This window comes from Trachemys scripta, chromosome 6 (assembly GCF_013100865.1).
Source record: "Trachemys scripta elegans isolate TJP31775 chromosome 6, CAS_Tse_1.0, whole genome shotgun sequence".
Lineage (NCBI taxonomy): Eukaryota > Metazoa > Chordata > Testudines > Emydidae > Trachemys > Trachemys scripta.
In genome coordinates, this window is record NC_048303.1 from 61623098 (window position 1) to 61631898 (window position 8801).

The following is an 8801-nucleotide window of genomic DNA, read 5'->3' on the forward strand; positions in this document are numbered from 1 at the left end:
AATGGGAGTTCTGTACATTGAAGGTTCTGGGATGGGGCTTCTAACATTTTCCAGTGACCAATATTAGTTCAGAAGAATGACTGATGTTCATAGTACCATTACTGTATATATGCCTTGTAACCGACTTAAAGGACTTCTGCACTCAGCTTAATTAAAAAAAAAATGAAGGTTAAGTTCCTTGCCTTACACCCTCCATTATATTGAATCAAAAATTTTTTTTGTAAAAGTTCTGTCAGTTTAATAAATTTTTCGCTGCATTTCTTTTTTCCATCTTTTGCCATTTTTGTCTCAGAACTCTTGGCACTATCCTGCTCCCAATGAAGTCAATGGAAAGACTCTTAATAACTTAAATGGGAGCAGGATTAGCTCCTTTGGATGAAAATGAGTTTGTCGAAGCTCCTAGAGTATTTGTGGTACTGCACGTGTTTTATAGTAACTTTTTATATTCATTTTTGCTTGGCAGATAATCCTTGTTGATAAAGCATGATTCCAGAGAGCTGCCAGGTCAGGCGATCCTTTGGCAGGGCAGAAGGATGTGAAATTATTAGTAGCTGCAGGCTAAATCTTCATCAACTTCAGTAAGGGAGAGCATGATTGCTGTAACAGTGGCCTGGTCAGCCAGTCACAAATGGGGCACCCATAGCGTTAGCCAGCTCTGGCTTTGCACACCTCAAATGCTTCAGTGACAGTGAGGCTGTTCTGCAAAATGGACCACAGACCCAAAACACACTGTGGCCTCCCGAGTGTAATTACTAATATTATGGGTAAAGGATTGTCTGGTTTGTTTTACATCTGGGTAATTTGGTTCAGTTGGTTACTCACTAAAAGCTACTGTTTATTTGACTTCCAAACCATCGGTGTCTATTGTAACCTGGCACTTAGCAAGTGTCCATTTTATTTTTCCTCCAACCATAACATGCATATTGTTATGCACAACAATACGCATATCTTAAATCTTTTCCTGATTACACTTACAATTTACAAGTCCCACAGAAAAAGACTGTGCAATGCTTGCACACTGTCAGTTACAATTTTCTTTGGATGTCAGCCAGGATGTCATTTACCAGAGATTATTGTGACTATTGAACGCATCAAAATAACATTATGATTCTAAGTAAAAAAAGACAAAAAAAAAAAAAAAGACCAAACAATTTTAGATAAAATACAACAGTGAAAACTCCATCTTGGTAGCTTGTGGTACCACAGCTCCTGCAACATCCTCAAGGCTCTCATTCCCTAAGCCAGAGCAGCTCAGTTACATTGTACAGCACCTTCTGCCCATGAAGCAGCACTGATGTAAACTTCTGGGGTCACTCTCTGGAGTGTCTGTATGGGACAGGATTCAAAGGTGAGTGAGGATGATGATCGTGATAGAATGCAGTGGTGTTTAATATGTAAGAGGCCTGCCTGAATTGACTTTTAGTTCAGTCTAGATATGTTGAGAAAACACGTTTCTTGGTTAAATTGTTTTTATTAGGATTGATGATAGAGTGCTTGTCTTCTTGTACAGAAGTGGGGAAACACTTCCTCTAAAGAGGTTAAATAGGCAGAGAGGAGAGTTGACAAGAAAATATATAACCAGTTTTAGTTAACTTACCCTCATATATTGCTGAGTTGGTAAACTAGTAATCAACTCTGCAGTGCAACCAGCATTGCTGGTTAAGCATTGCACCTCTCCATTCTACCTGTATCAGTCCTCACAGCCACCATCCGTCGCTCCTTGAATTCTATCCTATACAGATATACTTCCTTCAGAAAAGTGCTCAGATAGTATTACAGATGAGGGCAATATAAATAACTGGGAAGACAGACTTTAGCTTGTTATGCCTTCTGCTATGCAAAGTATTTGTATATTAGAATTAAGTTTCATATATAAAATATCAGATTTAACTCCAGGAAACAAAATCTACTCAAAATATCTGATGCTATTTAGCAAACCTTCGTTCACATTTAATTCACAATATTAAATTACACACTCAAATGTAATTGATTCCTTACATTGAACTTTTTTTCTTATTGTGTAGAATTACTATAGAATTTCTATATTTTATAAAAATATAGAAAATGTGAATATGAGTTACAATAATTATATAGCTACAAAATCCATTTTGGACACTTAGGCCAGTTATTTTAAAACACAAAAGAAGTTTATAGAAGCATTTACTGTCATATGAGCCATTTTTCTTAGCTGTTCACATTCCCCATGTGTTAACACAGAAGCTTCATGAGTAATTTTGTTTTCTAAGATAAAGGACATGCTTGTTGGAGCTAAACAGGGTAACAAGTTAAAACAAATTTTCCCTGTGCACTTATCCCTTTCTGTACTCTCAGTCCAGGTCAGCAATAATAGTATAACTATAGACATGTATCTTTCCAATTATTGAAGGAAAAAGACACCATTGGTGGCTAAAATAAAATAGGAAAAACAATAAACAACTCACCTGGGTAAATACTTTATCAACTGTCCATCTTTTCTGGAAAGTCTGGGTCAATACAATTAGTTACATTAAAAATAAAGATGAGAGAAGAGGCAGAATTGTTCAGTGTGTTGGCCTGCTCCACTTCTTTTGATTTCTATTTCTGTCCCTTAAGCACAGAATCTGATTAGTATACTTAATTCCATGCTGCATCAGGAACGGTCTACCTTTAATCAGCCTATTGGCATCCACCTTCTTTTTCCTTCACATATTTTACAGATTGAAAGATAAGACTTAGAGATGTTTTCGTCACTATTCAAACTTTTAAGATACTTATGTAGAAAATTATCATACAAAATTCAACTTTTGATAGTTATTCACCATGTTAAAATGTGCAGCTCACCAAAATTTGCAAATTGAAACTACTGACATTTTATTTTTCACACATTTACATCTTCACTATAATATATTTTAGTTACAAGAAATATGCTTAAGGGAAGGGTCCTGGTACACATTAAATATTTAGTTTTTGTATACAAATGTCACTTCTGAAGCCTCAGGTCATATATGCTATATTTGTAATGTGAGTTTATCCTGATTGCTGTGTTTCCTCATATATTTATGTTCTATTGTTTTGTCTGTTTTGGACTTTTATAAATCCAGTATATATATATATATTGCATGCATTATATTTGTATGTTTATAATTACAAGGTATTTTATACAAGATGAACATTAATAGTAATCAATGTAAAAGTGAATAGGAAATAAAAAGTATTTATGTCCTCAGAAACAGCCCTTCTGCTCTCCCATTTCCATACAATCACAAATGCTTTTCAATTTGCTTTCGTATCAAAATGAAAGTGTTTTAAACAAGCTTCAAGGAGGTTTCTTTCGTGTCAGACATTGAGCCATAGAGATGCATCCTTATTGGGATTGAAGCAAAACCACTTAACAGTATTAGTAGTTCAATCGACGGTATTTTTCTCTCTCCATCAGTACTGGTCCAATGCACTGTCATGGTTCTCAGGAATACTCTGCTGCTATACGTGCACTCTACTGAGTGAGACACAAAACATTAAAATCGGTCTAATCTTGGGCAAATTCCAATCTGAGTAATTATATTCTGTCTACTTTAATTCCCCATGTTAAGTTTCAGCTGTGTACATTCCTAATGTGCTGCAGTGCCGGATTTCATGCAAGAGGTGGCAGCATTTCAGTTAGCTGATCCATGTATATAATATTTGCAAATAACTATTCTCAAGAAAATTACTATATATGTGGAGCAGATATTTTTCAAACTAAAATTCAAAATGAAGATTCCAACAATAACAAATTTCATTTTAACTAAGAGGCAGCAGAATACAAAGAAAGCCATGGCAAACAGCTAGCTAAAATAGCTTTTATTTCACATAATAACATACAAGTATTAATGTTTCATTCCAGTCATGTTTGATATATTAGATAGAGGGAATGTAGCTGTTTTGACACATCAGCACCTTTTTGAAATGTACAACTTTTGGGATGAAGAGAAGGGATAATCATTTACATGTAGTAGAGAAGAGGGTTAAAAAGGCCTGTCAGCTTAACATTTATATAATGTCATATTTTGAAAAATAAATTTCCTTATATGTTACAAATAAAACCAGAGAAGATTAAAACTGAAAGATTATTAAACCATTACTTTATTTTTCACAATTTACCTTTCATTGTCTTTGGGGGAAGAAATACAAAAATAGTATAAGTGACTAGAAAATAATGGGTCTTTCAGGTTCTTTTACAGTAGTACATGAGTTCTCAAATTTTTCATAGTGTGGTCTGCATCTTAAGAAAGAGATTGTCTTGTGGATTCCTGCCTATGAGTTTCACTAGTCATTCTATCCCTATGGCAACTAACATGAAAAACTATTATTAGGAAAGGGCTGTACATCCATATTTTTAGCTGCTTAATGTGATAAGTGATTTGTCTTTACAATGTCTTCATTTGCTCTTCACTTCTTCTCCCCCTCCTGTCTATTCCAGTCTCTCCCCTTGCTTATCATTCTCCACTCTTAGTCATCATCATCCCCTGCCCATACTTACCTACATCACTTTGTCCTTCTCTCTCTTTCACATGCTGCCTATTACTCTTTTGCTTCTCTGAACATGCTACTACTTAATTCCCTTCTCTCTACCCTCCTCTGTCAATAGGAGCAGCAGTTCCATCGGTGACACTTGGTTCCAGTCCTACGGGTAGCTCTGGCCCCTGAAAGCATTTCCTATATCCTCTCCACTTGTGTAGCAGAAGCTCCTAGTGTAGGCAGATAGTGTAGCTCACCCTCCTCTCTTCCAGATGATTTAACAGACATCCACGTTCTTCAACAGAAGATGCAGCTGGAACAAAGGTCAGCAACATATGACTTGTTAGCTCTTTGTGGGCCACCAGAAGTGCTGCCTGGACCACAGTTTGAGAACCACTCTGATAATAGTAAAATACTGCAGTGTTTGCATTGCAAACAATGCACAGGAAAATTTATTTCTACTGGGATTTGAAAAAGGCCATATAAATATTCCTGTTGGACTTAGACTCTGTAATCCATGAAAGAGTCACTTGCGTCAAGTTTGGTCTCACATTGTCTACAAAGACATCTAATTTACTCTGAATAAGTGAATCCCATAAAGCAATACACTATTTCTATGTATGAGTCTTATATAATTACAATTTCTTCAGGTCATTTGCATTTCTCTTCAGACCACTACATTCTCTGTGTAATCACAGTTTAGTTTATTAAATAAAAATCTTTCCAATATGATGCTTATTAGTAGCAACGTATAGGTGCCCTTTTGCTATGTTGCTCGTAAGCGGCTATTACTGTTACTGGGAGTGTCATCTGACCTAAGGCATATGAAGTGTTAAGGGTTTTTCAGAAGGGGTGGGGCAGCCATGTTGTGTGTGTGTGGAGTTCTGGAGTGGGGGAACCCAAAATATGGGAGGAATGAAGTAGCTGAAGAGAGGATTACTCACCCTGTGCAGTAATTGAGGTTATTCGAGATGTATATCACTAGAAGTGCTTCACTATAGGTGCGGCAGTGCCCCTTGTGCCTGGGATGGGAGATCTTTGGTAGCAGTGCCCATTGGCCCACACATGCGCTCCTCCCTGTCTCACGCCGTGAGCGGCATGCATATATAGCGCTGTGTGGTCCAACCGTCTCTCCCCTTCTCTTCCCGTTCCTTCTCTACTGCAGAGCTCATCTTTCAGCTCCGAAGCAGAGGGGAGGGCAGGTAGTGGAGCACCAATAGGGGGACACATCTCGAAGAACCTCAGTTATGGCACAGGGTGAGTAACCCTCTCTTCTTCTTCGAGTGATGTCCCTACGGGTGCTCCACTGTAGGTGACTATGTAGCAGTACCTCTAGTTGGAAGACTGAGGCTTTGGAACGGCATTTAATGCAGATGATAGGATAGTGTATCCTAGTAGGGCATCTGATGTTGCGCCAGGGGTATTTGCATAGTGTTAGCTAAAAGTATCTGTGGAGGCCCAGGAGATCACTTTGCAAATGTCAGTAATTGGGACATTGTTGAGAAAGGCAATCGAGGTGGATAGAGTGTCAGTGTTGAATGTGCTTTAGTTCCAGTGGGTTGTCGATTGTGTAGTTGGTAGGAAAGGTGTATACATTGTGAGATCCACTTGGAAATGTGTTGTTTGGAAATGATTATGCCTTTTGATCTTTTTGCTGTTGAGAAGCATGTGGCGATTTTCAGAAAGATTTACAATTTCTGTCCAGGTAAAAGGTTAATGCTTGCCTGATGTCCAATATGTGTAACCGCTTCCTGCTGGTTGCCAGGTGGTTTTGGGAAGCAGCAGGGAAGGTGGATAGGTTGATATAAATGGAAGGAAGACGGTACCTTGGGTAAGAATTTTGGATGTGGACATAATGTTACCTTGTCTTTATGAAAAACTGTGTGTGGGGAGGTATGCCAGGAGCACACCAATTTCTCCTACCAGTCAGGCAGAGGTGATGGTGAAAAGAAATGCTGTTTTCAGGGACAGATGAATATAAGAGCATGTTGGCATGGGTTTGAACAGTGATCTGGTGAGACAGCACAAGATGAGGCCATAGTCCAAGCTGGGGTGGGATCTCATATGTGAGGGTCAAGGTTTTGGAGACCTTTCAGGAATCTCATGAGTGGGTGAAAATGGGAGTGGCAGGCTATACTGGAATAGAATGTTGTGATGGTGGCCAAGTGTACACAAATGGAACTGGTGGATAACCCTGATCTTTAAGATGTAAAATATAGTCTAGGATGAGCGGTAAAGGAGCATTCATTGCTGAGATGTGATTGGTGCTGCACCAGGATCAGAACCGTGTTCATTTTGGAGGTAAGTGCAGCAAGTTTTATCACATCTGCTATTCAGGAGGACATATTTTACTGCCTCTGAACAGGTCACCTTCAAATCCCGAAACCATGTAGGATTCATGCTTTCAGATGGAGGAGCTGTGGATTGGGATGGAGGATTTGACCCGCACTTGTGAGAGGAGGTGTGGAATTGGTCGCAGAGTGATTTGAGGACATATGGTCATGTGAAGGAGGTAAGTATACCAAATCTGTTGTGGCCATGCTGGAGCTATGACGACGACTCAGGCTCAGACCCCTTGCATCTTATGAAGCACTCAAATATAGATGCCGAGAGAGCAGAGTTGCTTGAGAGTCCTTTATGTAGGGACTCATCGGTGCATTTGATGAATAATTTGGTACCCTCAAACAGTAGGTCTTCAACAGTAGTTTGTGCTTTCTCAGGGAGTCTGGATAGGTGTGGCCATGATGCTCAATCTCATCACTACGGCTGTCGTGCTGGAATGGGCAGGTGTATCAGCAGAGTCCAAAGATGCTTGTAAACCCATAAAAGCCAACAAGTGTCTTTCAGATACGAGTGCCTGGAGTTGCTCTTCCTTGTTGTCGGGAAGATCCTGGCAGAATTCCTGTATCTTAGTTTACATAGTTGTATTTGACCATGAGAGCCGCATCATTGGAGATTTGGAACTGAAGTGTGGCACAGGACTAAATAGAGCCAGTCACTTCCAGTCCCTGTCATAAGGGGTTGACGTTGAGTGGTATTGGCATCCTTTCTCATGAACTGCATGGCAACCAGAGAGTTTGGAGTGGGATGAGAAAAGAGAAATTCCATGTTCTTAGTGAGGTTGTAATATTTCTTGTCCACTTGCTTGCAGGTTGAAAGGATGGATCCAGGGGTCTACTGGAGAACCTTGGCCAGGGGTCCAAGAGGGCCTCATTGGTAGGGAGGGCTACCTTCGTCAGTGTAAAGGAGTGCAGGATATTGAGCAGCTTGTGCTGTTGCTCTCTCACTTCCTCCAGAGGGTTCTGGAGGGAGTCTGCGATCCTGCCAAACAGCTTCTGGAAATGTTTGAAATCGTCGGTTGACATAGGGGGCATGCTAGGCATGCTAGTCTCACTGAGGGAAGAGGAAGAAAAATGGAGTGGTGCTGTAATCTCCTCCCGTTCTTCTTCATGGTCCTCTATTGGGAGTGGATCGGGCCTCTGGTGGTCAAGAAACTAATGAAGATGGCAAGCATGGGTGTGTCCGGCTCTGTTCTATAGAAGGGTTTGGAAATTGTGCTCTGTACATGGCCCATGGACCCCAATATGGCCAATGTAGAGGGATTGGCAAGTACAGTTGCATCCATGGCGGTCCATACCAGGGCCGTGGTTTGGTTCTGGTTTGTGAATAATGAGGATGTGTAGAGGACGCTTTTTGTGCCTGTCCTGAATATAAGGGTGGGACGGAGTATTCCTCCTCCTCTTCCTCACTAGGGAAAGGTGGTACTGTCCTCAGAGGGGAAAGGGAGCAGTGCTGTGATTCTGGAGAAAAGGCATGATTGGAGGAAGCTTATGTCTGGGTAGTGGTGAATCAGGCATATCAATACCAGCACATCTTTAGGGTATCTGAACTCCTGTGGAGGAGGGAGGAGGAGCATCATCAACACTAATGGTTGTGTCGGTGCTGAGAGAGGTGTACATTCTTTGGTTTGGCCAGCAGATAAGAGTAGAAGGCTTGCCTGGTGCCAAGGGTCTTGTCAGTGCAGGAGGTCGTATTGGTGTCGACGGTTTACTTGGTGCCACAGGTTTGGTCGGGGCTGACTGGGATGTCGGTGCCAATAAAGGTGTTGGTGGCCATGGTTTTGTTGGTGCTGCGGCACCCAAGATTGATTTGGTGGGGTGGTCGGTATCAGTTTTTTAAGGTCTCTCACTGCCTTGCGGTCACCTGTGTTGGGAGTGGAATGATGCAGTGGGGGGGGGGAAGGGGTGCAATGCTCATACATGTCCCCCCCCCCACAATCTCCACCTCTGAATGTGATGTCACAAATGTCGCTCTTATGCAGTGGC